At 46.1% G+C, this 23960-nt stretch overlaps 1 protein-coding gene and 1 long non-coding RNA gene across 6 annotated transcripts in view; both read left to right on the forward strand.

Annotated features, from left to right (window-relative positions):
* Nucleotides 1-23960, forward strand: part of fra (neogenin protein frazzled) — a 504200-nt gene that overhangs the window by 302170 nt on the left and 178070 nt on the right. The gene's annotated exons all lie outside the window — the stretch shown is intronic.
* LOC149339093 (uncharacterized) lies at nucleotides 1567-11320 on the forward strand. The gene is made up of 4 exons (XR_016283480.1): nucleotides 1567-3118; nucleotides 3925-4107; nucleotides 4995-5226; nucleotides 10190-11320. It is a non-coding gene; the product is annotated as an uncharacterized LOC149339093 (long non-coding RNA).

Consider the following 23960-nt stretch of genomic DNA (forward strand, 5'->3'; position numbering starts at 1 on the left):
CTTTATGTACTTTACGTACTGTTGTGAGCAGAAATACTCTAGAAAGTGACAAAACATTTTTGGTCATGCGAATAGATGCCTCAAATCATGTACTGTAGGCGAACACTTCAAAGCTATTAAAACAACCTTGAACACGAAACAAACATTACACTCACATTCCCTTAGCCGAGCATATTCTATTAACATTCGTTGATAGGAAGTTCATACAATTTCCTTACTGCTTTCTATGTACTGCTGTCAGTAGAAACATACTAGACACCGACAGAACGTTTTATAATGAAAATAAATGCCTAAATTAATTAAGTACTCTAGCCTAACATGTCAATGCAATTAAAGCAACCTTGAACACGAAACAAACATTTGCAGTCACATTTTCTTAGGGCATATTTTATCAACATTTGTTGATAGAAAGTTCATACAATTTTCTTACTGCTTATATACTGCTGTCAATAGAAATATACTACGAACCGAGAAAGCATTTTGGTGATGCGAATAAACAAATAAAAGCCTAAAATAATCAAGTACTGTAGCCGACAACTTCAAAGCGGCAACTTAACTAACCTTGAAGACGAAACAAAAATTTGCAATCACATTCCCATAGCCGAGCACGCTGTGGATTTTTAAAAATTTCAGTTCAATTTTCTCAATACTAGCTTTACTGCTTTCGCATTTTCGAGTGCGGGGAAAAGGGCAAAGTTCATAACAGAACATTTATCCCGAAATTCAGAAACGTGCCTTGAATTGAAGACATTTAGTGACAATTTTTGATTGTATGAAGTCTACGAAAAAAGTTACCAGCAAACGAAATAATTTTGGTACAAAGTGAATGAATTCATAGAATACTCAAGTATTATTGCCTCGCACTTCAAGGAAATTAAAAGAACTTTAAGAAAAAATAGGAGCTAGTGACATATTGTGTTACATAAGCGCAATGGTGACTTCGTTACAGCGAATCAGTTTCGCTGATGGCTCATTCTACACGAAAACAATGCTTTCTGCTGCGTATTCGCCCTTAAATTCTGTACTCGGGCAGTCATTAAACAGATTTAACATTTCAGAACTAACAAAGAATTTCAGCAGAGCTGTACAACAACTCTGCCAATTCGAAACACGTTGGTGTTGCTATTGTTGTAATTCTTGATAGGTCATATTTTAACGTGCAGTTGAACAGTGATGTACCGTACGACGGTGCTAAAACACACTAGCATTAAGAGGGTTTCGCTCTGAGGTTTCAGAGGGATTATTGTTGCGAGCTACAAAAAAATTCAAGTTTAGCATCGCACCGATGTGTTTCCACACTCATTGAATGACACGTTCTCGCTAGCCCAAATGGCGCCCAAATTATACCACCAGCTTCCTGAACCTGCACCGCAAGCACACTTTCCCTGCACACTGCCCGCCATGCAAAAGTGCCCGGTACACTATGCCACTCCACGTGGGAGCGCCCAATTTAAACCCTCGCACTACCCTCCTCCTCGAGCGACCAGCAATGGCTGATCGCACGGGACTGAAAAACCCCGCGTGAAAAGGGCCGCACCGCTTCGCGCTCTGAGTAAATTCTGTGTAACGTGTGCAGGCTTACAGCTTCGAGAACTCAAGTTGCTTCGTTCCTCGGCGACTGTACATGCGAAATTTCAGGCAAGGCAATATTAATTTTTATTCATGTTCGGCGATACTATACTATAAAGGCCGATACTATAAAGAGAAGTATAGAGAAACAAAACAGGTAACAGCGGCCCGCTGTACTCAACTGCGGTAACAAGGGCTTTGCATGAGGAAGGTGCACGGCAATTGGAGCACTATATAAGCCCTCATTCTTGACTTGTTACATTTTTCGCTAGTACTGAGCCACAGAGGAGCTTCCAGTATGGAAAAAGCTAGGGTGAGAGCAGCCCCCACTTTGAGCACCGCTAAAGCACAGGCGCAGTGCCTCTTCCGCATCTTCACTTGCATCTCCTTCAACGCAAACACGGTACGAAGCTGTGGCGAGGGAAAACGTGGTGATAGCTGTATTTTCTATCTTCCCGTAATGCAATGATTAAGGAATCCTGGAATAAAGTGTTGGGTTTTAACGTAGTCATACGGAGTAGACGCGCGAAAGCATGTGTTCATTCTTCGCCTTTTCTTACTGCCATCAGCGGACGTGAGGCCGAGCCGAGGACCGCGTAAGGCCGAGGCAAAAAGCAATCAAGGAAGCACACAAAAAGACTACGGTAGCGCGACTGTTGGCGGGGCTCGCTCGAGCAAAGAGCGTGCAAGGTGTCCAATGACGTGATATAAACACACACAAAACAGAGGCGATGCTGCAGCGCAGCCTTGAAAGTTTCGCGCGTCACGCTAGAGCGGCGTACACACACACACGTACACTAAATCGCATGAGCCAAGCTGTGTAGAGTACGCTAAGACACACAATATGCGAAAATAAAAACCGAAACCAGTAGCGTTTGGCAACATCATCATCATTCCTTATTCTGCGACGCAGTTACGGGGAGCTGAGTTATAGCCTTAGAACAAGGCAGACAGTGCAGCCGTGCAGCGGCTGCGGCTTTCCTGGCCCCAGATGCGTCGCCTGTAGCTGCCCGGTTTTCCAAGCTTTCGTTCGCAGCGCCGCCAGAAACAGATGGTTGTGAGTAGTCGCATTTTTTCACCTCAATCATTCCAATTTGCTGACTTTGTAATTGAAACAAAATATTTTGTCGTTTAATGCAACAAGTTTGTGGCAAAAAGGGCTTTATCGATTCTTTTTTTAATGCGTGTAAAGTTAGGCGACATTAGCGCCACCTTTCCGTTCGCTGGCGGCGGATTGCGAGTCTCATGTTGGCCGCGCGCTACACTATCTTTTTTAGGACGCTGAAACGACTCTTTGTTGGCGGGTGCGACGGTTGTGAAGTTCTGGGTGCGTTTCTTCAGTTTGTTTGTGTTAAATGTGCTGCCTCGTTAGTGTTGTGGTAGTGTGACTGAACTCGGAAGGTGACAGATGGCTCCAGTGCTGCGGAAGACGTTCTTACGCGCACGCAGTGCTCAAAAACTGCTCTGACGTACTGCACGCAACCACGCCGAGAGCGGCCGGCGCCCGATGCCCGATAGAAGAAACGGCTTGCCGTGAACGTTGACAAATGTAAGTACAGAACTGGAAAATGACTTCTGCGATGTGTCGGGGGTATGATTGAGGGCTGCGAATGCATTTGGGTTGGTCTTCACGCCTTGTTCGCAGTGAGGTGCAAAATGCGGGCACCACGCGATCGTTTGCAGAGAGAAGGTGTTCTGACACGCTCGCTTGCCAACTATGCAACTTTTAACCCGCCGCCTCACGCTCTTTGCGTCAGCTCCTCGGCGCACGAGTTATGTGATAGAATTTGGTTGCACGCCGAGAACTATGGGGTGCTGCTTGATTCGTTATTCCGAGTGAACAGGAGCAGCGCGTGAAAAGGAGACCATAAGAACGAAAAGTGCTTGTAGCGGCGTGCGTCTTTTGATTCTGCTGCCTGAGTGTTTACTAGATAAGGAGCATTGCCCGTTCTACGTCGCAGTCACATCAAGTGCTGTGTTTCTTGATAGTTCTGGTCAACGAAACGACGATTAAAAATAGCAGAACCATTCCATTGCAGTGTAGCTGAGGTAATCGCACAATGGAAGGTTTGTTGTCATTTTATTTTTTTACGTTCACTACATTTATGTCATTCCCTCATTTTCAGTCTGAAGCGATAAAAGTATAACGTGATTCGCGAATAATAGCTTTAAGAAAAGTATGACAAGCTTTGTAAACCATTTTTTTGCTAACTATTGGAGGCATAGGTAATTAATCATTAGCCTCCACTCATGAACACATTGGACTGAACAGCTAGAGGTTGTAATGGGATGTGCCTTCTGTGATGTTTATGAAAGCATGGCTCTAATGCAGCCTTTCTTCAAATGCACCCGCAGTCAAGCCCTGTACAGCTGCTCCACCGGTATCATCACGCTACTTTTGCACCAGCTTTCATCTGTCATCGAGCCAATGCTACCTCAACCAGAGGCAAATGACATCAAGACCTGCTGGTTCAGCCTATCAGCCATTGACACTGGATATCAAAAGCATGTGCCACTTGTAAAAGGATAGGTAGACAAGTGGGTACATTTTCCTTGTCTTTTTTAGCCTGCCAAAAATCTTCTGGTCCAGGCTTCCTCTCTCTTTCGTTTTTTTTTTCTTTTAAAAGAGGACCAAGAGAAAGGGAAAAGATATTGCGGGCATCATGAAAGCACTCCCCTAGTCAAGTGCATTGTGTTATAGTGTGAAATGCTTTTTATAGTTTTTTCCTTCATGCCTCTCGTGCTTGGAAATCTTGACCACAGTATAGACCAAATTAAAACAATTGTCTGCTTCATGACCTTTATACAGCAGTCTAAAAGCAGCAAATAAATTTTATAGGTTTACTTCAGCAGTACCTACCTCTTACAAGGTATGGCATGTTTGAAGTGAACCAGTGATGTGATAGGCATGGCCTAACGGGCAATGCATAATTGAATATTGGCGTTCAAGTGGAGCACTCTGCTTTAGAAGCATATTTGTTGCTAGCATCAATAATTGATACCTTACCAGGTTATCCTTGCATTACATGAAACCCTGTAAAGCTTATATTTTAGCTGTACGGAAGAAAGGTGCTTATTCGATATGTCATGAGCATGCTGAGGTTTTCTTTCACACTCCCTTTGTCACAACTGACTGCACTGTACTGTTGAAATGCATTTGGAATTGAGTATTGGTGCATTGTTATTTTTATTCATGCCGACGTTCAGTTACTGATTGCATTACACTAGCTGAGCCTAAGTCAACAAATATTGCTGTGACCTTAACAAGACCCCTGGCTTTACTTGAACCGATGCATTTGATGTTGCCTTTCTCCCGTGCCATCAAGGTTTGTAATAAGCTGTGTAAATAACTTAATTTACTTTCTCGAGGTATTTGGCAGTCGGTGGCGGGCGTTTGGCTGGAGCTGATCACAGCTTTATTGCAGAACTACAAGGACCAAGCGGATAGTATCACCTGCGATGCATATCATCTTTGAAGCAAGACGGAGCATGCCTGGAAAACCACTGCGCAGCGTGGTCACTATCACCAGGGCATCGTGCTGAGCGCTTCCTGCCCCGCCCCCGCCGAATTCCAGGAGGATAAAAGGCGCTGTCAACGAGCACTGCGCGCAGTCGGTGGCGGGCGTTTGGCTGGAGCTGAGCACAACTTTATTGCAGGTGAGAGTTGTATTTTTTGCACTCTCAGATTTGCCTTTTGCCCACCACCGGCTGCGTTTCTGTTTAATCGTTTTATTTTGTGACCATGTCAACTTGCTTCAAATGTTCGGAAGCATTGCCCTCCGAAGGCAATTACTTAACATGTTCGGGTTGTGATAAGGTGTTTCATTATAAAAAAAAATGTTCAGGGGTTACGGCAAAGTCTGCTGCCGAAAGAGGGTTTGAAGCATACGCTGACTGGTGCTGTCCGCAGTGTGGCTTACAGAGTGGTACAGATTCAGAAAATGAAAAGGCTAGCTCATCAAGAACTCTTGAGGAGCTCTTTGCCAAGATAGAGAGCTTGTTGCCAATTAAGGATGCCATCAGCTCACTTTCTCGCAGAGTGGATGAGTTGTTGTTGCTGAAATCTAATGTTGAGTCGCTGGGAGAATCAGTTAAAGGTATACACGCCTCTATTTCTTTTTTCTCTGAGAAATATGATGACTTAGTTAAATCCACTGCTGAACAGCAGACCACAATCCAGAAGCTTCAAGATGAAGTGTTTACTCTGAGCACCACAGTGACGGGCCAAAATGAACAGCTACTGCACCTTCAGAAAGAGATTAATGGCATGGAACAATACAGTAGGCTGCAGAACTTAGAAATAATACAGGGGTTCTCTCTTAAGCAAGGTGAGCAGGTGTCTGAGACACTAAAGAACTTGGCAGAGAAGCTGAAAATTGAGCTAATTGATTCAGATATCGAAGCAGCTCATTGTCTTCCGCAGAAAAAAGGAAAAAAACCAATTTTGCTGGTGAGATTCACTTCTGTCGCTGCAAAAGAAAAATGGATGAGTCATCGAAGCCAGATCACGCCCCTAGTGCAAAAGGGAGAGCTATCTGAAATGTACTTTAACGACAACCTCACCACATCAAACAGGAAACTGCTCTGGGAGGCTAAGCAGAAAGGCAAGACAAGTAATTTTAAATTTGTGTGGGTCAAACATGGAAAAATCTTTGCTAGGAAGTCCGAAGTCTCTTCTATTTTTCGAATCCATGATTCTACTGATTTAGATAAACTAGTTTGAATCATGAACTGTACCTTTTCCCTTTGCGCCAATATTGGTGAATTTTGTAACTTAGTCTCGCCAAAGGTGGACGCATTCAGTGTAGTTCATGTAAACATACGCAGCTTACGAAAACATTGGAATGAATTTTTGGCTGTTGTTGACAACACTAAGAATACCATAGATGCATTCATACTTACAGAAATTAACATCCCTTCCACACTTCTCTCCTCTTTTTCGTTACCCAATTATTCTAGTTTCTCTTTCACACGCTCAAATCGGATAGGCGGCGGAATTCATGTTTTCGTTCACAGCAAATGGAATGCTTACCCTTTAAAGTCAACATTTTGCTTTGCTGAGTGTGTTGCATTGCAGATATCACTTTTAAGTTCGGAGGTTACACTTCTAGGAGTTTACAGGCCTCCTTCCCAAAATGTGAAAGAATTTCTTTCTGAGCTTGACAATTTTTTGGGCTCCCTATTGCCAAATCATGCTATATGCCTCATTGGAGACTTCAATATTGACACCTTGTCACCAGCACGTTCATCTGCTTGCGAGTACCTCAACACTTTGGCAAAACATGGTATTGAACCAACGATAAAAGACTACACAAGAGAAGAGTACCTGGGAAAACATTTCGTAGCTTCTTGTATCGATCACATCAATATAAGAGCTCCGTTTGCCCAGAATTTCTCTTCTGTGATTACATACAAACTTTCAGATCATTACTTTGTAGGTTCTCATATCCTTTTTCCTTCTTCAAATAAATCATGCCTAAATAAATTTCATATACAGACACTGCCACATTCGATAAACTTATAGCCGACTTTAACTGGGCCTCTTTCCTCGAGGAAGCGAATTCTTTTAACGTATATGATAGATTTGTGCAGGTTGTCAGTTCCATAACAGCCTCATCACAAAAGGTCAAAGTGATCAAAAAACGTAACCCAAACCTTCCTTGGTTAACAAGGGACATTCTAAAGGCCATTGCAGAAAAAGACGCCCTTTGGACACGTTGCAAGCGTTCTCCCAACAACACACGCCTCAAAGATAATTTCAGGTTATTTAGAAACAAAGTTACTGCCATGATTCGAGCCTCGAAACGTAACTACTTCAATTCGGCTTTCCGTAACAACCAACTCTCTTCGCGTAAAACTTGGTCAACTATCAATTGCCTTTTTGGACGAAACCCTAAACAATCCATTAGCGATGCATTTGCCAAATCCTTCAAAGACCTTCCCTCTGCTGCCTCTGAGTTTAATGCATTTTTCTCTCAGGTTTCCAGGAAGTTTCCATTATCCCACTATGAGGTTCCTCGGTCTTTATATTGCACAGCTTCTTCAGCTTTTCTCCCCTCTATTACACCCCAGGACCTTCACAGCATAATCTTTAGCTTCAATTCGAAGAAAGCCGCAGGTATTGACAATATCAGGATGAGTGACCTCCAACGGAACTTCACGAAACTGCAGTCGGTACTTCTTTTTATGTTGAATGGTTTTATCACTGAATGCTTCATTCCACACAATTTAAAAGTTGCCATAGTTAAACCGTTACATAAAAGTGGCTCTTTAAAAGCTATTGAAAATTACAGGCCTATTTCAATTCTACCTGCGATTGCGCAGATTCTTGAAAAGCACCTATTCCGAGTTATGTACAGTTTTGTTTTCACGAATAATATCTTATCAGAGGCACAGTTTGGTTTTATTGAAGGTAAAGGAACTGTTCTGTTATTAGAAACCTTTACTGATATCATTTACTCATGCTTTGGTAATAACAAATTCCCATGTGGTCTGTTTTTGGACGCTAGCAAAGCTTTTGATTGTGTTCGGCATGACCTACTGCTAGAAAAACTTGATGTGATGGGCTTTAGGGGTCCTTTTAAAGATTTGCTGAAAGAATATTTTTCTAATCGGGCTCAAGTTGTTGAAATAAGCGGGCATCGAAGTTCTGAATCATTTTTGTCGGCAGGTGTTCCACAGGGCTCTGTTTTATCGCCTTTGGTTTTCAATTTATTTGTAAATGATTTATCAAATGCTGTCGCAAAATGTTACATCTTTCAATACGCCGATGACACGTTATTGTTGTCAACAAATACTTCGTTGCCTCTGGACATGGATGCTCTTAGAACAGATGTTGTGCATGTTATGAACTGGTTCTTAAACAATTCTATTGCTATTAATCAACAGAAAACTAAACTCATTTGTTTTCGTAATCCTCATAAAAAGCTTTCTTTTGTTGAACCATTGTTTTTACATTCTTCGCATTGTCATAATTGTTCTTGCATTCCAATTAATTTTTCAAATAGTGTCAAGTACCTTGGTATACTTTTTGACAGTGATATGTCTTGGAACAGTCATCTTACCCTAGTATGCAACAAGCTTCGTGGTTTATCATGTGTACTATACAATGTTCGTTATTTATTACCTTTTCAGACTCGCAAGCTTATTGCACATGCTCTCATTTATGGGATTCTCAGATATGGAGTCACTGTTTATTATCATTGCTCAAAGACTTGGCGAATGAAATTAAATGCGATACTAAAGAACATCCTTCGATCCGTGGCATACAACACAAATGCTTCACCTGATTGCAATTTGTTTTCGCTTTTACAGCTGCCCTCTTTTGATGCCCTCTTCCATCATGTAGTCATTCGTGCTCACTTTTGGGAGAGTACATTTTTGGTGCCTTTCATTCCTGTTCGTCCTTTTCGACATCATCCCCGTTTTACGGTACCTCGCTGCTACACTCACTATGGCCACTTCACTCGTAATTATTACATACCAAAAATGTTTAATTCTCTGCCTGATTCAATCTTTTCAGTTTCTTCGTTGTCTCTATTAAAGAACTTCTTAAAAACACATATGTCGGCAACCTAAACTGTTTCTTTGTTCTTGTTTGCCTTAGGTATTGCGGTTTATCATTGTTTGCTTGCTTTGTAACACCTATTGTTTAATATATCTGTCTTTCATCGATTGCCGAGTACTGCCCTACAAGCCTTTATGGCTTGGGCAGACTTGTCTTAAAGATTGTATTCTGTTCTCTGAAAATAAAGGTGTTTATTATTATTATTTATTTATTGCTGCAATTAGTGACAGGTAATTTCCTAAAGAACAACCTAAGTGCACATTTTTATCTTCTTTGGAACACTTGTTTGCTTGTTTCCCTTGTATTCTTAACTTAAACAGATATGAGCAGGCCTCAGCACTGGAGGGATGTGCTGCGGGACAAATAAAAAACTACCAGTCCAGCTGCTCCCTTAGGGGCACGTTTCTGAGGCTTTTATCGCTTGTAATTCTATGCAGCTTCACTTACAAGTATTGTATCTGACGCAGTGTGTGCCTTAATATTTTGATTCATTTGCTTTAGAGTGTGCCACTCTTGCCCTGACGAACTTGCTCACCTTTGTACTCTTTGTTCATACATTTTCCCCTAACACCTGGTATAGCTCCAAATGATACATTATCTACAGCAACATGTGCATTATATTGCAATGTCTTTGTGCCATCACTTTTGAAAACAAAAGCTGCCTGAATTTTTGTGCAGACAAATCAGAAACACAAAATAATTTTCATATTTGATGGCCTGCATGTTATCTTCATATGACTGGAATGGCTAAATATCTCTTCGTGGTAGCCTAATTAGGTGTAACACGTTAATGTCAGTTCCTGTGAATATCATTCAGTCTTCGAATGTGGGGGCAGAATTGAACACAACAGCATGTTATAGCTTTTTCTTGTTCAAGGACGCATTACATTTAGTTCTAGTCTTGTGACTGCTGCTTATGCTATTACTCAGCAGCCTTATCAAACTCGCTCGGAGTGCTGCATTTTAGTGCACATTTAACTGATTGTTGCTTCTCCGTGTTTGATTCTATTAGTAGTTACTATAACTGTATACTTTGAATGTTTTCTTGTGCAGTTCTCTTGCTGCTGCATTCTGCCATGGAGGAGGCTACCTGTTCGTGCGCACGTCTCATCACTAGGACGCTACCTCTTCCGCTGGTGATGCAGACAAGTAACGACAGGGTTAATTGGAGAGGCATGGGAGAGGCCTTTGCCCTGCAGTGGGCATAGGCAGGCTGATGATGATGATGAACAACAAGCAGGCTGCCTGATATTGAGGACAAGTGTCAGGATAGTGCACCAACAAAGTTGCTTAAGCATTTCTGTGCTGATGCATTTTTATTAAAATCAGCTCATAGCTTAATATCTACATCCATGGGGACATTTAGCATATGTTTGGCATCTGTTTGACTTTTAATTCGCTAGTGTTTGCAGCCTTTAATGTTGGTCTTAAGACAGTGTAAGCATTGTTTCACTGTGTGGGATTTTTTAGCTGTTTTGGAGAGATGTGTGTATATGCATGCAGTTTTTTTCCACGGGTTTGTTATGTGGCTCATGGAACTTTCATGTTACAGAAGAAATTATTTCGTTTCTGTGTTGTACAGGAAACTGAGCAGTATTTATATGCACCAGGTGTTTCAGGGAAGAATAAGTAGTTCTCAAAAATATGGCTTTTGCTGCAAAATATTACCAGTGTTAGCAGACACCAGAAAGCCGGTGAGGTGTATTTAGTAAGCTGGTTAACTAATTTCTGATAATTAACTTTTTAACTAACACAGGTTTGCAACTGGTTGTAGTTAGAGACTTTTAGCCAGTTGTTCGTAGTAGCCATATCAGTTTCTGGAATGTACAAAACATGATTACTTTCGCTGCTGTGGCTCGACAAAATTTGGCTGCATCGTGTGAAAATACATGCGCTTTTGAAAGCACACAGGGAAAGAAACCCCTCCAGTGCATGTAACTGCTACAAATCTCTAATGGCAACTAGACGCCTAACTCTGATAGTGAAGGAATCATATTCTTAGCGGTAAGAAACAGACACAACACCAAGATACACACACACAGGACACCCGCTAGACTTCAACTATCTTTACTGGACACTTGTACGACATAAATATGTATCACTGAGCACACGCAGGTGCCTCGTCATCTGCAACAGGTCTAACTACACCCTCCCCTCTCCTCCAAGGCATACGGTTGCGCCGATAAACAATCTCTTTATCTGCCAACACCAGGGAGGGAGTGCTTACACACGTCACCCGCCTCTTGAATACGAAAGACTTCGATAATTTCTCTTTCTTTTTTCTCGGCTCCCAGGCCTTTCGTATTCAAGAGGCGGGTGACATGTGTGTAAGCACTCCCTCCCTGGCATTGGCAGAAAAAGGGATTGTTTATCGGCGCAACCGTATGCCTTGGAGGAGGGGAGGGCGTAGTTAGACCTGATGCCGATGACGAGGCACCTGCGTGTGCTCAGTGATACATATTTATGTCGTACAAGTGTCCAGTAAAGATAGTTGAAGTCTAGCGGGTGTCCTGTGTGTGTGTGTCTTGGTGTTGTGTGTGTTCTTACCGCTAAAAGTATGATTCCTTCAAGCCGTTACCAACTAGCCCAACTTTGTTTTAACGAAGTTTCTGATAGTGAAAAGGTTCATTAATAAAAATTAGCTAACCAGCTTACTACGTAAGACTCTTCACAAGTTTTCTGGTGCCTGCCAACATTGGTAATACTATGCTGAAAAAGCCATACATTCATCTCAAAATACCTGTTTTTTGAAAATTACTTAGTCTTCCCTGAAACACCTCGTATATATGTAAGAAAAACCTAACGGGATTTAAGTGACGACGTTTTGGTTGGAGGGCCAGCCGTTTTCAAGTGTACTACAGCATTTGAAGCACACAGCTTTTGTTTCGAATGCTATACTATACTCGAAAAAGGCTGGTCCTCCAGCCGAAACATCGTGAATTAAAACCTGTTATGTTTTTCAATTGCTGTGTGTCAGTCATTGTTACTCAGAGGGAACTGAGGGGAAGCGTGCCGAAGGCAATATTCTGTTCCTCTATTGTTCTGCATAAAATATTTTGATGCATCATGCATGTGTTGTAGCGCGTATGTACACTTGTGCACAATAAATGTAATAATTTGCATTTTGCTTCTATTATTCTTTCAGCACTCCAGGATAGTGTTCACAAAATGATTTTGAAGTGATAAAACTATGTTGGTAAAAGTGTTGTACTGTGTAGTTAGCATACACTTTTCCAAAAGTTGATGTAGGAATTATACTTTCTTCGTACTTGAGTCTTTTGAATAACGGTGGCCAATTGTCGGAAGACCGTTGATAGGTTGTCGATAGACATTGTTGGTAAATGGTCGATATGAGGTATGTAAACTGTCGATAAGTGGATGATAGGAGGTATAAAGACTTTTTACGTACTTGAGTCTTTTGAATATCGGTGGCCAATTGTCGGAAGACCGTTGATAGGTTGTCGATAGACATTGTTGGTAAATGGTCGATATGAAGTATGTAAACTGTCGATAAGTGGATGATAGGAGGTATAAAGACTTTTTACGTACTTGAGTCTTTTGAATATCGGTGGCCAATTGTCGGAAGACCGTTGATAGGTTGTCGATAGACATTGTTGGTAAATGGTCGATATGAAGTATGTGAACTGTCGATAAGTGGATGATAGGAAGTATAAAGACTTTCTATGTACTTGAGTCTTTTGGATATCGGTGGCCAATTGTCGGAAGACGGTTGATAGGCCGTTACTACGTAGTATAAAGACATTTAAAAGACTTTCTATTCAAGGTTACTAGGTTCTATCAACTTTTGTCCGTAGACTTTCTAAAGAATGTTACTAGAAATTTTTGTAAGGGGTAGAACCTGCAGAGAGCTGCTTCGCGAAGAGAACTATGGAGCGAGCTCCTGTCGCTTCTTCCATGGGACCGGCCCGGAGGTTAGGCGGAGTAGAGGGGCGGTAGGTGAGCGTTCCAAACTTTACTACGAGTGACCCACTCGTTCCTCTCCGAATGTGCATGCAGACATGGGCGGAGTATTAACGCAATAGCATTGAAGGACCCGTTAGGCAAAAAATCCGGCGTCGTACCCTTAAGGCGTAGCTTAAGCGTCCTCTCCAATTTTTATTGCCGAAGGGACGAATTGGGTTCTTTGGTAAGCATGGAACAAGCACTGCACTCGATCCCGCAGAGCCTCGGAGCGGTAGCTGTTTTGCAGTGGCTGTCTCTGGAATTAAAAGCGTTTACGGTCTCCGTAGCATGTTTTTGCACGTTGCAGAGGAAAGATGTTCACACAACTTTGATATGATCGAGTCCTCCAGTCCTGCAATAAGAATTACAGAGTTTCGTATCGACTGCGACTGCGTTCGCCAACAGTACGTGGGAGCTATAATGGCGTGCAAGCGGTGGTCGTAACCAGGATCTCACGCGATCTGGTCACGTGATCCTCGCAGGTGCAGTTTCATTCGTTTTGAATCTGGTGCCGCTGATTCTGAGCTTCTCTCTCAGAGTCTGAGTAAGCGCTTTTCATCTTCAACGAATAATTGTCGTTGGTTCCTGCTCTTATCTCCGGTGCCCGTCGACAGATGTACAGTACGACAGATGTACAGGCTGATGTACAGTATACGTACGAGGGGGTACCCAAAAGAAACCGGACTTATTTTTGTTTGAACTTATTTGTTCACATTTTAAGCACAGACCTTCAATCTCCTTCAAAGTATTCCCCACTTGCAATGATACGCTTGTCGAATCTTTCATTCCATTTTTCAAAACATTGGTTAAATTCATCTTTTGTGATGCTTGACAGTGCCTCCGTCGTTTTTTTCTTCACCTCAGCAACATCAGCGAAACGCTTTCCATTCACCTATTTTTTCATTCTAGGAAACAAAGAAAGTAGCACGGGGCAAGGTCGGGAGAGTATGAGGGTTGAGGAATAGGGGTCATGCCATTTTTGGTCCAAAATTGTCGTAGAGACAGGGCTATGTGAGCAGGGGCATAGCCATGATGGAAAAACCAGTCACCCGACCGCCACAAATCTGGCCGCTTCCACCGCACACTGTTGCCCAATCTTTTCAAAACATCCAAGTAGAAAGCCTGGCTAACTGTCTGACCCTGCGGAACAAATTCTCAATGGTCGACTCCTCTCACGTCGAAAAAACAAATCAGCATTGTTTTAAGGTTTGGTTTCACCTGACGAGCTTTCTTGAGGCGAGGTGAATTTGAAGTTTTCCATTGGCATGATTGTTGCTTTGATTCAGGATTCGATTCAGAAACACCTGAGTTGTCCCCATAGCATGGTCCTTGTAGGTCTTTCTTAATATTTCAAGAGTTTCCATTCCACTTTTTCCGAGCAAAAATCTGAATTTCACCGGCGCACGCTGTTCACGAAAATCAGCCATTGCAAAAACGACGTTCACACAAAACAGTCGTCACTCTAAAACTCTGCCTAAACTAGTCTGACCTCCTTCAACGACGGCACTCGGCTTAGTGGCTCTGGAATGTTCGTTCTGTGCGCTCCTAGTGGCAAAACGCGGTATCACAGAAGCTTTGCTGACCAAAAAATTTAGTCCGGTTTCTTTTGGGTACCCTCTCGTACAAGAACTGAGCCGACCGCGTATTGTACATGCATGGCGCGTTCCTAACTTGGGACTTAGAACTGAGTTGGATTTTTTTTTTTTTTCCTCTAGTTGCGTTTGAACAACTGCGAACACCGATCGTGTTTCTGTTCTCCTGTACGAGGTTATGCTCGCTTTCTCTTTGGTCGGAGACATTTTAGACGGGTTTCTTTTATGCGTGTGCGAACCCTTTCCAGATGCCAACTCAGCGTTTGTATGCTCGCGTTAGACTCCCGTTTTGCGCTGAGAATTTAATCGTCCGCGTATGCTGGCCTTCAGTGCGGCTTGTCTCGGTACCACAGTTATATGAAGACATCAATGATCGGATGCAAGGTTCGATCAGAGTTTTTCGCCTTCGGGAATGAGTTCAATCGGGACGCGATGAAAGATACGCGGCGCAGGTATTCTTTTGAGAGTGATCGGTAGGAAGTTTACGAGTACCCAACGTGTCGGGACTTCCGGGCCGCGAACGGAATTATAGCAGTCCATGCGCACGTCCTGATCCTTCTCAAGCGTCCGGGCAGGAAATGTAAAATGCCTGTAGATGCTAGAGCGTCGTGCGCGAGGAGGCTCGTACGCTGATGAAGAGGCTCGGGCGTTGCTGCGCACCTCGGCGAGTCGGAAGGGCTCATCGATCGAGGCGTCACAACCACGCTGCGGAGGCCCATTTGTCAGGGACGGCCGCGCGGCATTGGCTCCGACAGGCAGAAAGTGCTCACTCATCGCCAGGTCGAGAAATCGTTTTTTCATCGCGCACCACGAACGACAGCGCGTTCCCCTTCGTCCCAAATTAACAGCGAGGAGTAGCACGTGCAGTATCTGTACCGCTGTTTTCTCGGCAGATTGTCGCGAATAGTATTTTGACATGCGGGAGGCGTTTGCTCGAAACGCTGGAGGTCGCTGCCATAGGTGTCATAGGTTTGCGGGTCGTTGTACGCGATACCTTTGTTCTTTATAGTTTTTTTTTTCATGCTGATTTGAAACGCGCACCCGTCAAGAGAGGCATTCGTTCTACTCGGAGACAGCTTCTCGTATCGGACTTCGGTGTGCCGCGGTCTATTCCTCTATACCGTCTTCGGCACATTCCTTTCCTGTCTCTGGGCTACTGCCGCAATATGCGCTCTGCTGTGAAACTCCCGTACCCGGTCTTACTGCCTGCACGCTAAGCATGCGCGCACGAGGAGATCGATGCGAGGCGAGAAAATTGCGCGCGAGGAATTTGGCGCCGAAGCGGAAGAAATAGGCGGCGCCACACAGAGTCAGCGGAGGGTTCAATCAGACGACAGCCTCCGCGAAAGTGTCGCGGTCGGCGACGACGGCGGAATTCTGTGTGAGGGCCTCAACGAGGAGTGAGTTATCGGCGACGAGCGCTCGCTGCCAGTCGTCGGCTGCGCCAGGATTGCTTAAAAAGAACCAGGCGCCAGCTGAGGGTGATCCCCCCCCCCCCCCCCCCCCCCCCACTCTCGTTTCTATCTCTCGTCCCTTTATGAAGAGGCATGTATACGGGGCCAGATTGCGCAGTCCGAAACTGGAGCTCTGCTTTCTTTTCGGTGCGCGGCGCCTGGCCTTCCGTTCAACCCTTCCTTTTGTTCTCTTTTCCTGCACTGACTTTTCTCGGCCGCTGTTGATGTTGTGCCGGCGGGCGCTAAACGCGCCTTTTGTGCACCGTGCTGCCGGGCCGGGTCGGAGCCCGTGGCGCCTGCTTCGTTACTCACGGCGGACCCCTCTTGACTGACGTTGACGGACGGCCGGCCGAGATCTCCGCAGAGAAGGCGCTTTTGAGGCGGCGCGCCGACGCCCGCAAAGGGTGAAACGGGGCCGTCGGACGCACAGGCGCCTCCGGGTCCAGGGCGCAGCCGTCTCGCCTGTGGTGATCCCTGACGTAATCATAATAATAATAAAGGGGCGACAACCCTCGTCGTTTCATCACGGCCCGAAAAATACAGCCGCCGTAGTGGTGGGACCTTTCATAATATTTTGAATACTTCGGTACGTTAGCTGGCCTCGGAGCACTGTGTGCGCTCCTAGCCCACGTTTTGTACTCTGGGAGCGCGTTATGGCTAAAATGACGCTCCGTGACCCTGCTTTGCTAGGGTCGTTGAACGCGACAGGCAGTGCGATGCTTGCGGGGGTAAAACGCGTTAGGAAGCGGTGGCACATTAGAATTCCCCTCGTTTGCTTTCCCCATTAGAAGTTTTACACAGTCTGTAACTTCTGTCTATAAAGTCTCTAGACTGTCCATAGACAAATCCCAGACAACAGTCTATAGGCAATACAGATGTCATAGACAGTCTATAGACGATCTATATATTTATGGCCATACACTTTCAGTACACTTTTATCTATAGACAGCCTATAGGCTACGAATAGACAAAAAGGCAATATCTATAGGAAGTCAATAGAGTCAATAAGAAGTCTATAGCCTGTCTATAGACCACTTTTACAAGGATTAAGCAAACAAGGGAAGGGGTATGAGGGGCTCGTTATAAATATGAAAGAAGCCAACAGCCACAGAAACCAAGGGGCACAGGGGATTTTTAATTTATTCATTTATTTTGTGGTGTTGATCAATTTAGAATATTACTGAATATGTTATCACTTAAAGCTAATTGATTAGAAAAGCAGAAGAAAAAACAACCACTGCCGCCAGTGGGATCCGAACCCACGACCTCCGAATTACGCGTCCGGTGCTCTACCTCTGAGCTACGGCGACGGCTATCAAATCTTCTGCTTTCGGGGGTATTTATGTTTACAAGTAACCTAACCTTGAGAGTGTTCATCAGCGCCACCCACGTTCATAAGCGGCGGACGTAGAACGTCCTGAGTTGCCGCAGGTGTGACGTAGAACGTCATCGAACGGAGAGGGTGGAAGCTGCGTGAGAACCCTCTTATGCTTCCTATGGCGTCAAGGCTGCCAGAACCGAGGCCCTCGCTAAGCAACTAAGCAAACAAGGGAAGGGGTATGAGGGGCTCGTTATAAATATGAAAGAAGCCAACAGCCACAGAAACCAAGGGGCACAGGGGATTTTTAATTTATTCATTTATTTTGTGGTGTTGATCAATTTAGAATATTACTGAATATGTTATCACTTAAAGCTAATTGATTAGAAAAGCAGAAGAAAAAACAACCACTGCCGCCGGTGGGATCCGAACCCACGACCTCCGAATTACGCGTCCGGTGCTCTACCTCTGAGCTACGGCGACGGCTATCAAATCTTCTGCTTTCGGGGGTATTTATGTTTACAAGTAACCTAACCTTGAGAGTGTTCATCAGCGCCACCCACGTTCATAAGCGGCGGACGTAGAACGTCCTGAGTTGCCGCAGGTGTGACGTAGAACGTCATCGAACGGAGAGGGTGGAAGCTGCGTGAGAACCCTGTGTTGCCATGCCGACTTCCGAATCGCAGCAGGATCTAGATACAGTGTAGTTTTAGCTTTTACGGGGCTTTAACGTCCGAAAGCGACTCAGGCTATGAGAGACGCCGTAGTGGAGGGCTCCGGATAATTTCAGCCACCTGGCGTTATTTAACGCTTGCACTGACATCGCACAACGGACGGACATCTAGCATTTCGCCTCCATCGAAATGCGACCTCCGCGGCCGGGTTCGAACCCGCGTCTTTCGGGTCAGCCGTCGAGTGCCATAACCACTGAGCCACCGCGCGCCTGCTTTACCATAATATGCATAATAAGGTATGTGTATCTCTACGAGTAATAGTACGTATTGTAGAAGCCTTGCAGTCAGATTTGTGAAACTCACTAACCGTGAAACGGTGTGAGTTTAGCGAAACGAAAGTATATTAAATGACCGTAGTTCTGTTTTGTGCTCCTTTAGTAATGATGCAATTACGTAGAACAGTTGGGAACTTCTCCAGCTTAAAAGGACAAGGTTTCTGCAGGTAGGGTTACTGGGCTCCCAGTAACGTACTCCTGGCCCTCATTTATTAATACGACATCATGATGACTTCCCATCATGCGATTTCGCGTCCTGCGTTAGTCACAAAAGTCGCTGTTTGGTCATTTTACCTTCTGCCGTCATGTGACCTTGTGACGTCATGTGTCACGTGACCCGTTCACGCCACGTGACCTTACCCTGCCCGTCTGCCGAGGGCAACCTGCCCGCCGTGGCAGGTTGAAATTAAATTAATTCAATTACATTAAACTCATTTGCCATCTGCCCACTGTGGCACTTCACGTCATGCGGTAGTCATAAAAGTCGTTGATTGGCCGAGAGAACTGTAATGACTCAACGTCACGTGACCACGGGGCGAAATTAGTAACTGAAAAACAAGGGGCGAGAGAAGCAGGCCGGAACAGGGGCTCGGCGTACTCACTCAGCGCATGGTCATGTGTGGAAATAAAAAGATACGATGACAGTGACAACATTGTGTACGTGATGAAAGAATACACACGTAAGCATTTATTAGGAGCGTCCTCATCATTTTGTTTTTCTTCGTCAAAAAACATTGCAGGGGGAAGAGTTAGGAGGTGGGGAAGGGAAGGGGGGGGGGGGGGGGGGGCTTGCTGGCGCGACACTGCTGGAGGCAGAATTTAGGGTTAACATTTTTACTGCTGGATCTCAGCGCGTCGCTGAAAGGAGCGACCAGGACCGGGCGCTCGTTGAGGTTTGGTTTGGTTTGTTTAGTTTGTTCGGGTTTAACGTCCCGAAGTAAGTCAGGGTATGAGGGACGCCGTAGTGAAGGGCTCCGGAAATTTCGACCGCCTGGGGTTCTTTAACATGCACTCACATCGCACAGCACACGGGCCTCTAGAATTTCGCCTCCATCAAAATTCGGCCGCCGCGGCCGGGATCGAACCCGCGTCTTTCGGGTCACCAGCCGAGCGCCGTAACCACTGAGCCACCGCGGTGGGGCGCTCGTTGAGGTGGGTTAGTGTATAGGTTAGGATATGATACGGAGCAGTAATTAACTAAATTGCATCATCGCGCTCACGTTTTGCTTGCACGTGCTTTCGTGGCTGGTGTATGTGTATGCATGCATGCAACTCTCTTCCTCCGCGTGTGTGTAGTTTCTTTTTTTTTTCTTTTTCGGAGAGTAATTTATCACGACGCTAATAGTGTTTCCGCGCATCATCGCCAAGGAGGAACCGTCGTCGCTCCGTGAACAGCGCGCTTGACCGATGGCGGGGCATCCTGCGCTGGAGTCCGCGGCTCGGGGATGTATTTTTATTTTTTTTCTCGAAGACTCCCTTGCTGGCGGCCGGTTCCGCCCCTTGGCGGTCCGCATAGTTGGGCGCCCACTTGCGGTCACCGCTGGGAGCGCGCATTATAATTTATAATGAAGAGCGAGGACAATGCACCGGAGGGCGCGCATATCGTCATCGGCCAGCCGGACCGCTCCGACCCGAGAGAGATGCCCGCGAACGGAGTGGCTCTCTGGGAGTAGTGTGCAGCGCGTACGCAAGAGGACGCTGCATACGCCGACTATAGAGTCAACCGGGAGCGTTAGGACGCTGCACTAGCATTGTTAGTGGAGAGAACCGATTTAAGCATGTATAACTGTGAACTGGGGGGGTTAACGTCCCGAAGCAACACTTGGGTTATGAGCGACACTGTGTATATATATTGTGGAGGCCAAGCTCTGGATTTATTTAGAGCACCTGGGGTGCTTTACTGTGCGTTACCTTTGCTGGTGGAGGACAGGGCTGAAAGTCAGTGGCAAAAGTGATTTTGTCCTGAAAGAGACAGAACACAGCTGATGTTGATCGCGATGAGAATGCAACGCTAAAATTCTGCTGTATGGGCTATAACTTAATCCATTAGGCAGAAAAAAAAGAGGCGTTGCCTCCAGCCATGATTTTAATTAGAACCCCGACGTTACGGCACCAGGATACTTCTGGTTTCCAGCCTAATCATTGCACGAGTTCTCCCGTTGCTTCTACTGCTTCGTACAAAAGATCTGCCAGGGGTCAGATGTCCTCCTGCGCTGCTTTTGTAGATAGCGACAGTATATTGGTAGTAGTAGGAATCTTAGTCCTAAATCGCATTGGAAGCTGGCGCCATGATGCGGCAGACAGTAGAAGGTGCTTGCGAAGGTTATTGCTCAACGGGTCAGGTGTATCCGTTGCCAGAAAGGCTCGTTTTTCACCGAGTATGCTGGAAACGACTCCTGGAGAGGGCCTTGTGACGGTATATACTCTACGTGTGCCATGGTACTTGCAAATGTCCTTCTTTAACATGCCGCGTGCTACCTATTCTACCTATTCTTCTGTCCTACCTATTCTTCGATAAGAATTTCAGCCGTCAAAATTGAACGACGAGCTAAGAAACGGGAAAGAGCCTTCGGCCACACCCTTTCTGGCTCACTCATCGAGCCGTGCCTTCCAGTATAGTGTTTATCTGTTGGGAGCTTCATCGAGGGGTAGCATCCCGAGTGTTCCATTCATAGTAATTTTCATATTGAGCTTTCCCTCTACGGACCTATCGCAATTTGAAGCGACGCCACTTGGCAGAGGAGCGCTCGCTGTCTAGGCCACTGAAGTTTCAGCCTCTGCAAGCGTGCACGGAACTATGGTCCCGAGAAAAACTTTTTTTTTTTTTAGGGACCATTCCGAAACTGCGTGTTGGCGGATTATAATGGCGCGTCCAGTGGCTGCGCGTATACGCGTCCGCGGCTCCCCGGCTCTCGTCCGAGGGACTCGCTGTTCATACATACGCCCACGTATACCGCGCCAAGAGAGTGTGTGAAGTTAGGGGGGGGGGGGAGGCATTGGGGGTGGCCCATAAAGGTTGGGCATCACGGGCAGCTGACGCCGCCGCGGGCCTAATGGAGCGTCACCGCCGCGTGCTGTCGGCACCGCGGAGGCGTCGTTGCGTTATTTATCGCCGCGTCGGACGGCCGCTTATCATAGCGCGCCTAGCGCCCAAGCATGCTCTGCTGGAAGGAGTGAGCGCCGAGGGTCCGCGCCAGGGGCTCGCGGCCAGTCAGCCTTGGCGAAGGAGTTCGGGAAACTGACGCTCGCTTCCTCTTATAAAGGGATCTCCTTAAAAAAAGAAAGGCTCTTTCCTTATCTAAGTTTGTCCGCTAATTTATCTCTCGATTAGTGCATAGGCAATTGCGCTCGATGGTGGCAGCCGTTGGTTCCGCAGCGACGTTATTGCGCAAAGCACGGAGTTTGTTTCCCGGGGCATGCATAGATATAGTACTGTACTGAACAGTGCACAAGTTCACATTACGCCCGGACATGCAGGTCTGCCCGTCTGACAGGAAATCGGCCGGCTATGGCATAATGAATGCGCTTTGGAATAGTAGAGGACCGCGCCTGACCGCGCTTCTTCGTCTAAAAATGCATGGCCCCCGAGATACTGGCCTCCGTGCGAACGCATTCTGTGGTACACGTCAAACGTTCGCCCTCAGGAGCTTCCTCCAGCCGTCGCCACGTCGGAGATCTTACTTCGAACGACCCCACTGAATTGTTTCCGCTTACCGATCTGCCCGTACCGGGTGCGATACGCTCTTTGTTCACATGTGCAGTCGAGCGAATTGCTGGAATCGCCCGGATCTCACGTCCGAGCTTAGGACCAAGGCTTACACTTCTTCCGTTTTACAGCCGCTGCAGATTTTTCGTGTCGCTTTTGTTCATTTTATAAATTTCTGGCAAATATACTATAGACTACTTTTGCTTGTTTTTGTTTGTTGTTGTTGTTAGTGGCTATTTATTGGCAATAAAAATTAAAATTTCAAGGAACAGATGTTGCTAGCCGCGGCATCTGTCATCGAAGCCTGAAGTGCCTGAGCAGCGGCTAGCTGGAATAAAAGGACAGGGAGAGAAAAGGGAGAAGGGAAGAAAGGGGGGAGCGATAGAAGAAAGGATAGGGGTAGGTCGGCAAAATACACTATGTACAAATACAGGATATATTTTTTTGTTTGTGCGTATTATTTATTGCGCCAAAGCGGCTTGTTAGCGCTTCTGTACTGCCGTGTTTTTGCGGGTTCCAAGCTCACTCCGTACTGAGAGATTTAGCAGGCCGCGTAGACCAGGGGCTTTAGGCCCCCTTAAATCTTCTTTGTCTTCCCTGCGAACTCCTGCGGGAGAGATACGCGTTCTCCTTTTCTCTCTCCCTCTTCTTCCGCCTAGGCCTAAGCAGCGCCCGCTCAGATTTGCCAGTGGCCTTACGCGATGGGGAAAATCCCGTTTTCTGGCGACCCGGGAGCCTGTGAACCTCCTCCGGGGAATGGCATGCCATTTCTCGCGCGCTTTCAATTTCCGCGGCTGCACTGCGCGGGCTCGTATACGTGAGCGCGCCTGCAAAATCGATAGTCTCTCCGGGACAAAGCTGTGCGCGCGGCCTCGGCTTCGGAGAGCTGCGTCGTGCAGGTTCCTCCTTCTCTGCCGTGTGTCCCCTCCGAGGGCGACGGCGGCCGAAAGGGGGCTCTGCGGATGGGACGCCTCCGTCTTCGACTCCGCTGAGGCATTGTAAAATTCCGAACAGACATCTGCGCGAATGCTGGTGCATCCGAGCTAGGTCACGGATGGGCAAAGGATAAGTGAGCACGAGGATTGCCCTTTTGTCTACGCAGAGCATATGGATGTGGGGTTACGCCGTCAATGAACTACATCGCGTGGGAGTGGCTGTGCGCGTCCATCTGGGTGTAGGCCCAAAATGTGGCCAGTAGATGATAGCTTTATGTCCGCTCGAACAGCGGTAGTCGAGACGCGTTGCTGAGGGCGACGTCGCGTAAATCGAGATGCTGCTATGGTCGTATACAACTCAAGAATAAAGAGGCTTTTCCCCGTCATAGGACTCCGCTTCCAGCCAATGGCGTCGGCTGATTCTCGTGAGCCTGTTAGCGGGACAATGCAGGGAGTAGCCGATGGAAGGGGATAGTCCTCTCCCTCCATGGTCGGGGAATGTCTCCTCCTTAAATTTTCATGCCGCTCCCTGCATTCTCACGCTAGCAGGGCCATGAGAATCGGCCGACGCCATCGGCTGGAAGGGGGGCCCAAGGGAAAAGCCGCTTCATTCTTGAGTTGTACTCGACTATAGTCGTGTGCCACCACCAGCGTCATGTGGCGAACTCGTGGATAGACGAGGTGATGTTTCAGATGCTTGTGGCTTCTTGGCGGTTGGGGTTAATGTGCTAACTTTCACTAATGAAACTTATTAACAGTAACGGCTAATTAATAACTGCTCATGTCCAGTGAGGACGGCAAAGACGTAAGGGGGCACCTCCACGGGGCATTGTTTTCCATTTCCCGC

This window comes from Amblyomma mixtum, chromosome 6, assembly GCF_055824585.1.
Source record: "Amblyomma mixtum isolate Tamu chromosome 6, ASM5582458v1, whole genome shotgun sequence".
Classification (NCBI taxonomy): Eukaryota; Metazoa; Arthropoda; class Arachnida; order Ixodida; family Ixodidae; genus Amblyomma; species Amblyomma mixtum.